We start from the raw sequence: 12,792 nt of genomic DNA, 5'->3' as shown, positions 1-12,792 counted from the left end.
ACGCAGCGGGCGACTTGATAGTCTTAAACATTGTGAAAGCACAGAACACAACCGTACAGGTCAGCTACAGAGTTGAAACTGAGCACAGTTGTTCCCGAGGCATGCCGGTACACGACGCACACGCTAGTTGCGGTATGCGCACGAACTACTAGTGTCTACAACAAAACGGACCTTACTTAAAAAACGCCTCGTATTTAGTACTCAAAGTCTCTTTGTTTGTTTATGAAAATATTGAATTTGTATAATTCTATCGTGATTAACTGCAATAGCTGTTTAATCTTTTGTTGTTTTTTGTGTACTAATTTTCCGAGGGAAGCCCCCCGGTACTTTCGTTTATTAGGAGGGGGTATTCCATACAAGCGAAAACCTCAGATGGACGGCGCCCTCCCAGAGTATGTGACCGCGCCCATTTTACATAGCCAGTCCACCCCTGCTGAGGCACCCCTGAGATCACGGGTTGGGGGTTAGAAGTCGCCCCTGAAAGAACAACTCTGTTTACGATCCTTCAAGTAGCTTGTGATTAGAGAGAGAAATTTGCCTTTGTAAATGGATTCAAAATGTCTTGAGCTATCCTAACACATTTCCAGATTTCCCTCAATTCCAGTAAAGTTCCTTACTTAAATGCAGGGATGGCATCTTTAAATCTGCTTCTTTCCTTGCTGCTGTTGCTGATTGTGACTGATTACTGGGTGTGTATCAGCTGTGTCCGAAAGTTGTTGAATAAATAAATAATGAGATCTGGGGACTTTATGTGGAATAAATTATTATTCATATACAATTAATACAATTAGCTCATCCCACCTGTCTATAAAATAATAACGTGTTTCTATTTCTAAATAGAGATTGCACATTATGAAAGTACTACTGATGCAAAATAGATATTGATTTGGTGAGATCAGTTCAAAATTAGGTGAACATCTCAACACAGGTCCATTTATTATATTTAACGGGACGAGAACATTCCTAAACACTTTAAAGCTATATTAAAAATGTGCACTCCATTTTAAACTATTGTTATATTAAAAATAGCAGTGTTTCTTTTAGAGATGATCGGGATATTAGCTCTAAGATTTGCGTCCCAGAATATTCTTCAAGACCAGAAAAAATGTGCAATACTAACCAAGCTTGCAACGAATGTAAAAATACTTCCCTCCCAGAAAGATTCTTCTGAAAGAAAGTCTGTTTACAATGAAGGCAATACTAACCCAAACAAGTGGCTATGTAAGCAACACATATTCAGGAACATCAATGCTTATTGAAGAAAACCACTGGAAAATAACATCGAATATATATGAAAGATAATTACGAAGTCGACTTCATGACAAACATACGTGAATGGAAATTATTAGGAACACGATAGAAAAAAGACATCGCATAGAATATTATTGAATATGTTTTTGATCCAAAGGATATTTATTTTCAAATGGAGAGAAAAGGTTCAGACATAATAGTTTCTACCTCTTGTGTATTGTCCTATTTTTCCTTACTAATCTTCCTGGGAAAAAAATACTCCTGATTGGTCAAAGTTCTTTAGACCTTATTAAAAAAGGAAAATTAAGAAAAACTAACTTACAGAAACATGTCAATCGAGAGTATTTGCAAGCAACTCACAAGGTACCACAGTTTCCTGTCTACCTCCAGTTTTGAAATTTGGCTAAAACAGGAAAAAGAAGCTCGCTAGAAATAATTCTTATAGATAGCAAAGATACTTCGGAGGTTCCGTATCCTTTGGATACCGACATATGAAAATGTCTTTGTAAAAGTTATTTATTGAGGATACATTTTACATATTGTAGATTTAGTTATTAAATATGACTGCCTGACAAAAACTGAATATAATATTAATGAAGCTTTTGTTAGGATCTTTTTAGAAACCATAGTTATATTTTGAAATTATTAACTAAAAACTTCCGATGATTTTGATCTGTAATCTAAAGGAAATATGTAATAAGTGCAAGTATACGACGATTGAAATTTGAAAAAAAAATAGAAAGAGAAACAGAAAGAAAAATGAAACTCCAAGAAAAACATAAACACAATGTTGATTGCCAAAAGCTCAAATGAGCAAGCATTTAACCAGGGATCCACAGCTCAATATATGAATACTTGACTACTTTCGTTTTTAAACTTATTCAACTTTTTCTTACTCAGTGATGGACTGTATAATACAAACGCTAGTTCGTTCTTAATAGTTTGGTTTAATAATACAATGAATGATTCTTACAATTCCACAGTTAAAATAAAATGCACATCGAACATTATGATGATGCAGCTATAGGGTACGCACACATTCACACACTACTACTACACAGTTTCAACAAGTAACCACTCGACTTGCTTCTTCTTCTTTTATCTAACAAATTACACTGAACAAACATCTTAACCAAACAACTTAAATAAGTAAGTTAGGACTAAGCACACAGTTAAACTTCTAATAGACTCGACAGGGACAGGCTGACGTCCCCATTAATCCCCCCTACTCATACTCAACAGGGACAGGACAGGAAATGTTGTCTTAAGGGGGTCATGAACCTTGATAGGTTACACCTTCCGATCGTCAGCCCAATTATATTTCTTAATTGTATTTCAAATTGTATGCCTTAATCTGAAATTTTAATTTTGAATTTTTCTAACCAAAAACAATTGATGGAAAAGGAACGTTATGACAACGTTGCATTTTAAAGACAGATTATAGTCAAATCAGGTCATGCTTGCAAATGGTTATGTTGATTAATGAACGCTGGAAAACTGAGCAACTATATTTCTTAATTGTATTTCAAATTGTATGCCTTAATCTGAAATTTTAATTTTGAATTTTTCTAACCAAAAACAATTGATGGAAAAGGAACGTTATGACAACGTTGCATTTTAAAGACAGCTTATAGTCAAATCAGGTCATGCTTGCAAATGGTTATGTTGATTAATGAACGCTGGAAAACTGGTCGGCCATGATCCTTAACTTACTGAGTTCAATGTTGAGAATGCACTATAGAGTTACCTTCTCAAGACGATGTGTTCACAAGATGGTATTTATTTATGTCAAGATTTTAAAAGGTGATTTATCAGTCAGACAATCGTTTTCGTTGCTACAAGACTCCAATATTGCTAAAACAAATCCATTGTCTTGCAGTTATCTATTTTATAACGTGTCTTTCAGTACTGAAGCTGTGTGCATCCAGATAGTGATATTCCCTCTGATTTTGAGAAATATATATACTACTAATAATCAATTTTATATACTACTAATAAAATACGTGTAACTCTTATTTAGATGGAGAATATTGCTTCCCTCCCCAACTCCTAAACAAAATCTGGAATGACACTGCTGAATCAAACATTGTCATCTGACACCCAATAAAAGAATAAAATACCGTAAACTGAGTATACTTTGGCCCCTTTTTTTTCAATTTTCGAAATTCCCATTCTAATCTCCTAAGATTAGGGGGGGGGGGTAATTTAATGATATTTCTCCTCTTTAAAATGCAATCTGTTGGCTTTCTTTTGAAAGCAGTAAACACTCAGTGTGACCAAAAATGACGATTATAATTCTAGCTTTTTTACGCTATGCAAGATTTTTCATGATTGGGGTAACTTTAGCCCATTTGTCAAAATTACTAATTAATACACAAAAGTATTATTGTTGCACTGTATTATTTATGAAGCAGAAGAGAAGAACAGGGTATTATGAACGCATTGGGGAAATTATCAATGTTTATACTCAATTTTAATCGAACGAGAAATATCGACTGATGGAAATATGTATATTCTGCTTGGGTGAATACGAAACATCTATAAAAGAACGCTACAAATTTCTGAATACTTAACTTAAAATATCGATATTACAAACATAAAGGTGAAATCACTTTGTTCAATTTAGAGACAAAGAAAAATATCGTTTAATGAAAATCTCTTTAAGTGATTAATACTTAACATTCGAAAATAAGAGCACCATATTCTTCATTGCGGTAGAGTACTTTACCGGTACCATACTGCTCAGTTTTAGGAAGAAAAACTAACAAACACATACTATTTGTTTCTTTCACACTTTTTAAATCAAACATCATTAATTACATTATTTCTATTTATTTTTCTAACTTCTTAAACTGAATTCAGCTTTCTAAAACATTACAAAATATTTTACAGTGAAACCCTCTAAAGTGGACAGCCGTGGGGAATCAAATTGTCCGCTATAGAGAGGTGTCCGCCTTCAAGAGGTTTCAGTATTTTGTTATGTAAATTAGTGAGCAAGGTAATATACAATTAGAAAAAAAGAAATATTTTTGCATGAATCACGTATTTACGAATAATGCATGCATTATCCTCTGTCATCCAATACTCTATGTTCGATGCACAACATGGAAATAACATGTTATAGCTCTCTGCACTTTACACTTATCAGTACTTCCTTCGTTTTCAGTATGGCGCTTTAATTTGTGGGGTAATTGCAGTCCTGAAATGTCCTTTTTGAGGCAATATACATACCTGAGGATAAAAAGTACTAAACTTGTCTTGTGGTGGGTTAGACTCCAACGGAACAATAGCATAACGTGTCATCCCTAACAGCGGGCAACTGTCAAATCACTTTTGTGTCTAAAACAGCTTGGGTGGGAGTGGGAAGCAAGCAAAGTACATAAGAGTGTTGTTAATCAGAGACGCTTCATCTAGGTTGCTGAGCAGACAGTTGAGGAGGCAAAATGTTGTCACAATGCTTCCTTGGTGAATTACTAAAAATGTATTTTTACTACAATTTGGTCAGTCTTTTCAACTTATTTCTAGAGAAAGTGTCCGTAATACGGAGAAAAATAACACCTATAAAAGACAGAAAAGACTGTCCGTGGCCGTACTAGAGAGTGTCCGCTTTAGAGAGGTTTGCCAATATGTTTTTTCCTATTCCAGTGTTTGGGGATTATAAAATATGTCCGTTAAGGAAGGTGTCCGCTTTATAGAGGTGTCCGTTAGTAGGGGTTTCACTGTATTCCTATTGTGGAAACGGAGCCGCGGTGGCTCAGTGGGAGAGCGTTCACCTCTGGTGCGTGGGGTCCCTGATTCGATTCTCGCTCAAGTCAAGTGAACTTTGTGATGGACAAGCACCGTGTGCGTGGGTTTTCTAGGGGTTGTCCCGTTTCCTCCCACTTTCTTCATTCCACCATTTCACTCATCTCTCATCATTACCGTCTTCTTTAACCTAGCCGGCATAATCGTGGGACGTAAAACTTAAGATTTCATTTCATTTCATTTCCATTGTGAAAACCTATTGAAATACAAAAACACCAAATTTGGTTTCTCTAAGTCTGTGGGATTATCTAAGTCCTTTTTAAAGAAAAAAATCATGGATGTTTATTAAAAGAAAATAGGTGGGTCACGGACAGACAAACAAACAAAACAATGACCTCGCCCTAGTAAGAACTTCTTTATCTTTCCATTTCTTTGATTTACATCCCATATAAAGCATTTTAATAGCTATTTTCCTCAACCAACAAAGAATAATCCCTCACAAGCCGTCATTTTGTTCAGCTTTTATTGGAGGTTGTTTCGTAAGTGTAAATACCTAGTCACGTATGTCTGCAGTACTTTTTTTCTTTTTCTTTTTAAATAATTTCACGCTGTGTGTTCTTAAGAATTTTTCTTGCCAAATATCCTATCCCAGTCTCTCACACATAACCACATGAAGTTTCCTCTGTCTGTAACTTTTGCGCCATCGAATGACCTCTTCTTGTTCTTACGTGAATCTGGGCAAATCCAGACCTAAGGTGTCGATCATAAATTTTCAGTATTGGTATGTAGGACAAACAAGATAGGAAAAAAAAGGTATTTACTCTGAGCACATCTGTTTCTTTCAGAACATATGAGTGCGTCACAGCGTCTCTTTTGCCACAAGATCGAATCTTGTAGGTGACACAAAAACAAGTCCTCAAATGAGGATATATCATATTACGTATGTTCTACCGACAACCACGTTCTTATGATCCAATCGGGTTTCGAAAAGCTTGTCAATGTCGTAATATTGAAGGAAAAATGGCTTTAGTTTTCACTGTAAGAACACGAAACATACTGTATACTTTATTAGTGATGTTTGGTTAGTGTGAAGGTCGAAATATGATGCCTGATTCTACAAGTTGTCTTCGGCTGTTTCTTAAGAAGTAGCAATTAAATTGTCACTTTCCTGTTAATTGTATATGTACTATTATCTGATAACTATTAAAATGACTGTTAAACAAAGTTTTATGTATGGTTTTCTACCATCTTATTAAAGTACAAAACAACATAAGGCGGAAAAAGTCATGCTAAAAAGCCAGCCTCACTTTCCTAGAATTCTACTTTTGTTGGCATGCACTGCCGTACTGCATTTTTTCGTAATTCACAACTTTTACTTTTAACAAAATTAAAGTGTGTGCAGTATCAACGATATTTAACATTTTCAAAGAATAAAGCCATTGCCATTTGCCCGGAACCTGCTATCAGCTGAAATAATGTGTATATGAACCCTTCTATAACCCTGGGTACGTAATATTTGAGAGAGAGAGAGAAGAAATCTTTTATGTTAGTTTTATGTCCCATGTCCCATGTAGGCTAAAGAAGATGTATTTATGACAATGAATGGAATGGTGGAATGAAGAAAGGGGAGCAAACGGAGGAAACCCCACCCACACACGATATTTATCCACCATTTGACATGAGCTGGTATCAAACCAGGGACACCACACATTAAGCACTGAGCCACCACAACTCCAGCTGAGTGTCAATTTTAATGATGAGTGGAGCAAAAATTGACTAACGAAGGTCAATGGAAAAATTACTTGACGTGGACAATACTAAGTAGTAACCACCCAATGTAATTATTATAAATCTTTAGATCAATATATGTTACATGATCGAGACACATTACTTGCATATGGGATATATCTACAGAATGCAAGACTATCCCGTCGATTTGCGGGGCCTATTGGTATAATGTAAGTGAGAATTTAATATCTAGCATAAACAAATTATTTCGCTTCAACTTTTTACTTTTTGGTATTAATGATAGTGATGTCTCACTTCGAGACACTAACAGTTTTTAGTAGTAAAATAGCTTTCAAAATATTTGTTCCTTATTTCTAAATATCTTAAATTCCAAGAATGAAATAAAATAAAAAATGGTAAAAAATGTTTTCTTTAAAAAATAAAACAAATTGTTAGAAAAGTTTTTTTTTAATAGAACAGATTTTACTAAAATTAGAAAATAATTATATTTTCAGGAAAGCATGTTTCTAAAAATTATTTTATTTTCTGCTTTTAAATCAAAATTAAATATATTATTTATTTAATTTATTCTATTTCATATATTTAATATTTACATTTTATTTCTCGTTAGGTTCGTCTCCATGTGTCAACTAAAACCAGGGGTGTAGCCAGCAGGTTTGTGTAGGGGGCCCGTCGTTTTTGACGGGGGGGCCAGCTACAATGTACAAACCCCAAAATAGTGTTTTGCTGCTAGTGTTTTTGAGGCCTGAAAGGAAAATTTTGGTTTCCTTCTGGAAGACTAAAAACACTACTTTAGCTTATTATTATTATTATTATTATTATTATTATTATTATTATTATTATTATTATTATTATTATTATTATTATTATTATTATTATTATTATTATTATTAATATCCATAAATTATATTCAAGATAGTTTTTATTATGCTTAATCAAGAACTACTGCCCGGGACCAGACGCTATACTTTCGTGCATAACTATAAAGGTAACCAAGAAAGTTCTGTCCCTTTTCGTGGAGGTCTGTGTTCAATTGGACCTTACACTGTGAGTTGAATGCGAGTGAAGATAAGGCGAACGTCAGTTGTTGGTGTGGGTATATCCAACATACTACCTGGTTGTGGCAATTCATACACACCGTGAACTTGCGTAAAGACAGAGGGAACATAGGACATCCATAGAGCGTCATACGAGCATGTATGCTGAACGAGTTCAAATGGAGGTCAAACGCCGCTGCAGCGGGGTGGAAGATATGCCAGGCCTTTGGTGAGGGTGTCGTGACGACGCGGATATTGCAGCGATGGTTTAACAAGTTTAAGGACGATGACGAAACTCCCGAAAATACCACGTGCCAGAAGACCAACACATGTACAAAGAGGAACTGGGACTACAATTCAGTATGTGGTGAAACCATTTGGCAGCACATCCACAACTGGCAGTACCTTGTTAAAACGTTTGTCTTCAAACTGTCAAATATAAATCGCAGTAAATTGTGTAATCTGCTGTCACAAAAAGTATCCTATTTTTCGATCGGTATAAGGAAGAGATAGTACTATACTATTTTTCGATCGGTATGGAAAAACATTATTTCCCCATACTATTTTACCATAAATTATTAATTGTCAATAAACTTTGTTACTTTTAAATGAATGAAGCGAGATAATTTTACTATGATGTTTTAAAAGCTGGTCATTTGGGGGGGCCAGGAAACCATTTGGGGGGCCAGGCCCCGATGGGTCCCCCCTTGGCTACACCCCTGACTAAAACTAATTTTAACCTTTTGACACGGCATCTTTTTGACTCAGGCATTTTTACGTGTGTCATTTTGACTTGAGCCCTTTTGACTGGGCCCTTATGACATGGAATCATTTGGAACGGCTAGAGGGTATGACACTATATCTTGACTAGTGACTAGGAGTAATGGAAACAGAACTGTATAGTATATTACTGTGTAGTAGTCTACGAGGTGCTATGATCATAGTGGCCATCTCGAAATCCGCCATCTTAGTTTCAGGTCCATTTTTTTTTAAAACGGAAGGAAGCATCTAACATAGTTAAGGGGTAGGCTTTCAGTATAAATACACATCTGGCATTATTTTCAACTAATCTATAATCATTTAATAATTATTACCTTCATAATTAATTGTTGTTTACTGAATTATCTTGTCAAACTTACAAGGTGCCTTTGCCTCATATTATATACCGTTAATGCTTTCAAAACTTGAGATCGCTTATGCACCCTGTAATGTTATCCAATGATCTAATTTTTTTTCGTGGGTTACTACTTTGATCTGATCTGAAACCATTATGATATAAAATATATGTAAAATTAATATCAACTGTATACAATTTTATGCGTTCACAAGGTTTAGTAAGAAGTTTTTACATAATTAAGCATAAATATATAATGAAATATACATCAATTTAAAGAAAGTTTTATGCAGAATGAAAATTAAGTTACTGAAATTACCTTTATCTACAGTAATGGATGATACTTGACAGAACCAGGGGCGGATCTAGGATCGACTTCTGGGGGAGCGGTGGGTTGTCATACTGCTATTTTTAAGGGCTCCAAACTTTGGGATGGGTTTTATATATATATATATATATATATATATATATATATATAATAAGAAAGTTTCCTCTTCTGGGAGGGGCAATCGCCCCTTCTCTGGATCCGCCCCTGGACAGAACGTGACGTAAATGAAACAAATAATCGTTTTCGAATGTTCATTTCATGGTCGACTCGGTCTAGGTTACGTGTGAGGTCCGTGCGACTATTGAAGCATCCCTTCAATCGAGCAATACCATTCTTCTGTTCATTTTTGTTGCACAGCTGTTTAAAATTACGCAGATGTAATGTTGAAGTTGTGAGACGTCTACTGAAACTTGCTCTGAAATTCAAATTTATGGCCTAAAGATTGTGTTTTTCTTGTGTAAATGTTTATACTGACAAGTGAGTGCATTTTAGAAGAAAAGTCGTGTAATCCATTGACATCCGACATAGAACAGGGAAATAACACTAACAAAAGTCAGTAAAATTCGAACATTAAGTGAATGTTTCAATACCAATGCTGAAATTACGCGGATTATGAAAGTGCATAAAAGCACAGTAAGTACACAGTTGGTTAAGATTCAGGAAGCAGGGTGCATAAAAAAGTAGAATTGATAGATGTAGTCGGAAAGTGCGTCCTCTCCTAGCAGAGCTGTAGCTAAAAGAGGGGGCTAAAACGGGGCGGTCGCTCCGAGTGCTGATAGCAAGGGAGCGCCGAACGAGCAAGAAGAAAATAAAGGTGTCAAAAAAGAGTAAACGATGCGGCGCTCCGTGAAAGAATTGGCGCCCTATTAAATTAATATTGTCGTCAGTACGCAAAGAAATACATTTGTTAAAAATTTTGTTGCCCGCTCGCAACCCAAAATTTTCAATAAGAGTCACAACAAGTTACTACTTATTACTTAAGAAAGTTATAATATACGATTTGTTAATGATGATGTGATATACAAGGTATCAAGTAGTGCCTTATAGTGTACGCAGAATCATTTTCAAAATCGGGAACAGTCAGTCTGAAATACATGTTCAGGTTGTGGTGGTGATGAATTTGCTTAGTTAATCCCGCTTCTCTACCCAATCGGATTAATCACGACGGTGAGAACGAAGGTATGAAAATGAGAAGAGTGTAGAGACATACGCAAGCTGCTATTTGCGCGGGAATATTAAAAATAAAGGTAAACAAGGGAAATAATAACATATTCGAAATCGTAGTAGGGTATGAACGGGTCAGAACTTAACGAATTTCGTCTTTTTCAAAGACTAATTAGTACCGGTGATTTTTTTTTAATTCTATTGACATACGAAATGTTTCCAATTTAAAGGAATTTATTGGGATCATTTCTCCATCAACTAACTATATCGTCAGGATATGTTATCTATGCATATGTATCAGTTGTGCTCTGTTTTATCTATCTACATACAGACAAAACATAAACCTTCTGAATTTCCTTTAAAAAAAAACGTAGAAGGACTAACTCTATGGCTTATAGAACCCGGAGGGTCAATGCCACGTTTGACCACCTCTCCAATGACCTCTCCAATGACTTCTGTCCTTACAATACTGAACCCAGTTTCTACTTTGTATTCCTATTTCTGCTAGATTCATCTTAATATTGTCTTTCCATCTGCGTGTAGGTCTTCCAAATGGACGTTTTCCTGCTGGATTTCCAGTCAAAACTTTGGAAGGTTCCTACTTCCTTTCATTCTCGCTACATGACGTACCCAAACGAGCCTCCTAGATTTGATGATTCTAACAATGTTTGGTGAAGGGTGTAAATTATGTAGTTCCTCATTATGAAGTGTCCGCCATTCCCGATTGCCGTTCCTCTTGGGTCCCAATATTCGTCTCAGGACTTTATTCGCAAATATTTTCAGTTTGCGTTCTTCCCTTAAAGTGCGCGACTATGCTTCGCAATAATACAGAACAGACATGATGATCGTTTTATAAATTTTGAGCTTCAAATTCGTCGACAAAGACAAAAGATTTTGAACTTAATAATAACACGAATTCCCTGCTTTCAGTAAACATTTAATTTCTTTGTGGACATGATTTTGGTCTGTTAATATTGATCCTAATTCAAAATATCCACTTTATATCGAAAATATCACTTGAAACTTTGATGCATCCATAACGTTTGTAGTATTACGATCCCTGTGAACTTCCATGTATGTAGTTTGTTCTGCATTTATTTCTAAACCTGCAAACATTTAATAATGTCTCTACATGTCTTTCTATTGTTCTCCAATCATCTCCTATCAGATTTACATCATCAGTATAAAGTTGAATAATAATAACTCCAGAATAAAGTTGAATAATAATAACTCCAGAATAAGGTTGAATAATAATGTCGACAACGCATTTCTTTGTTTCAGTCCATTCTCGACGAAGCTCGTGGACAAGAATTTTCCTACTCAGACTTTACTTTGGGATTCGTTTAAACACATCTTAGTTAATCTAACTAGCTTTATCGGTATTCCAAATTATGTAAGAATATTGTATAATATTTATCTTCTAATAGAATCGTAAGCCATTCCAAAATCAATAAGTAATTGATTTACCAGGATATTGTATTCTTATTTCTTTTTGAGTATTTGTCGAATGATAAATATCTGGTCCATGGTTGATTGATTTCGTCCACATCCACATTGAGTAATCTCCAACAATTTCATCCGCGTATGGGATCAATCTTGCTAATAAAATGTTTGAGATTTTATAGGATGTTGACACAATACCTTGATAATTATTACAATCCGCTTTGTCGCCTTTCTTGTGAATTAGAAGATTGATTAATTCTTTCCACTCTTGTGGCAATTCCTCCTTGTTCCAGATAAGGAGAATGAGTCTGTGTATTTTGTTCTACAATTTGCCCCTCTAGCTAAAATTAATTCAGTCGGATTTTCGTCTATACCAGGAGATTCGTATTTGTTTCATTTCTTTATAGCAATTTCCACTTCTGCTCGGCTAGGCTCTCAGGTTTATGGTTTTGCTATGCATTTCCCTTTCCCCATGAACATCAGTTTTTAGCTGCGTTTTAAGCAAATCGTCAAAGATATATTTCCATCTATTCAAGATGCTATCTATATCAGTAAGAATTGTTCCCTCGTCTCTCTTTAATATATACGCGCAAGGTCGATACCCTTTCTTAAATTCGTTGATGCCCTTTACATGTTTTGGATTGTTTTCTTTTACTATTATCTTCAAGTTCATTAATTTAAGCTTTCAAAAAATCGCGTTTCTCTCTTCTGAACATTTTGGAAGTTTCCCGCCTGATCTCAATGAAATTTAGATCGTTAGGATTTTGTAGCCAACGCAGTTTCGCCTATTTTCTCTTCTCCGTTAGTTTGGTGTATTCCTGGTCGAACCATGATTTGTTCCTACGTATTTCCGCGTGCCCCAATTTTTCTCTTGCTGAAATTTCAATGCTATCCCTAATTTGAACAGAAGTATCCTCAACATTAGTGTTCTCAAAACATTCTAAAAACGAGAATCTATTATA

The 12,792-nt window shown here is 35.2% G+C and overlaps 1 protein-coding gene across 1 annotated transcript in view; it reads right to left on the bottom strand.

Moving 5' to 3' along the window:
* Positions 1 to 12,792, bottom strand: part of LOC145662819 (uncharacterized) — a 163,686-nt gene that overhangs the window by 80,462 nt on the left and 70,432 nt on the right. The window lies entirely within an intron of this gene.

This window comes from Thermobia domestica, chromosome 10 (assembly GCF_964235325.1).
Source record: "Thermobia domestica chromosome 10, izTheDome1.hap1.1, whole genome shotgun sequence".
Taxonomy (NCBI): Eukaryota; Metazoa; Arthropoda; class Insecta; order Zygentoma; family Lepismatidae; genus Thermobia; species Thermobia domestica.
Note: the sequence above shows the minus strand (reverse complement) of the source record. Positions and strands in the feature narration are given on the sequence as shown.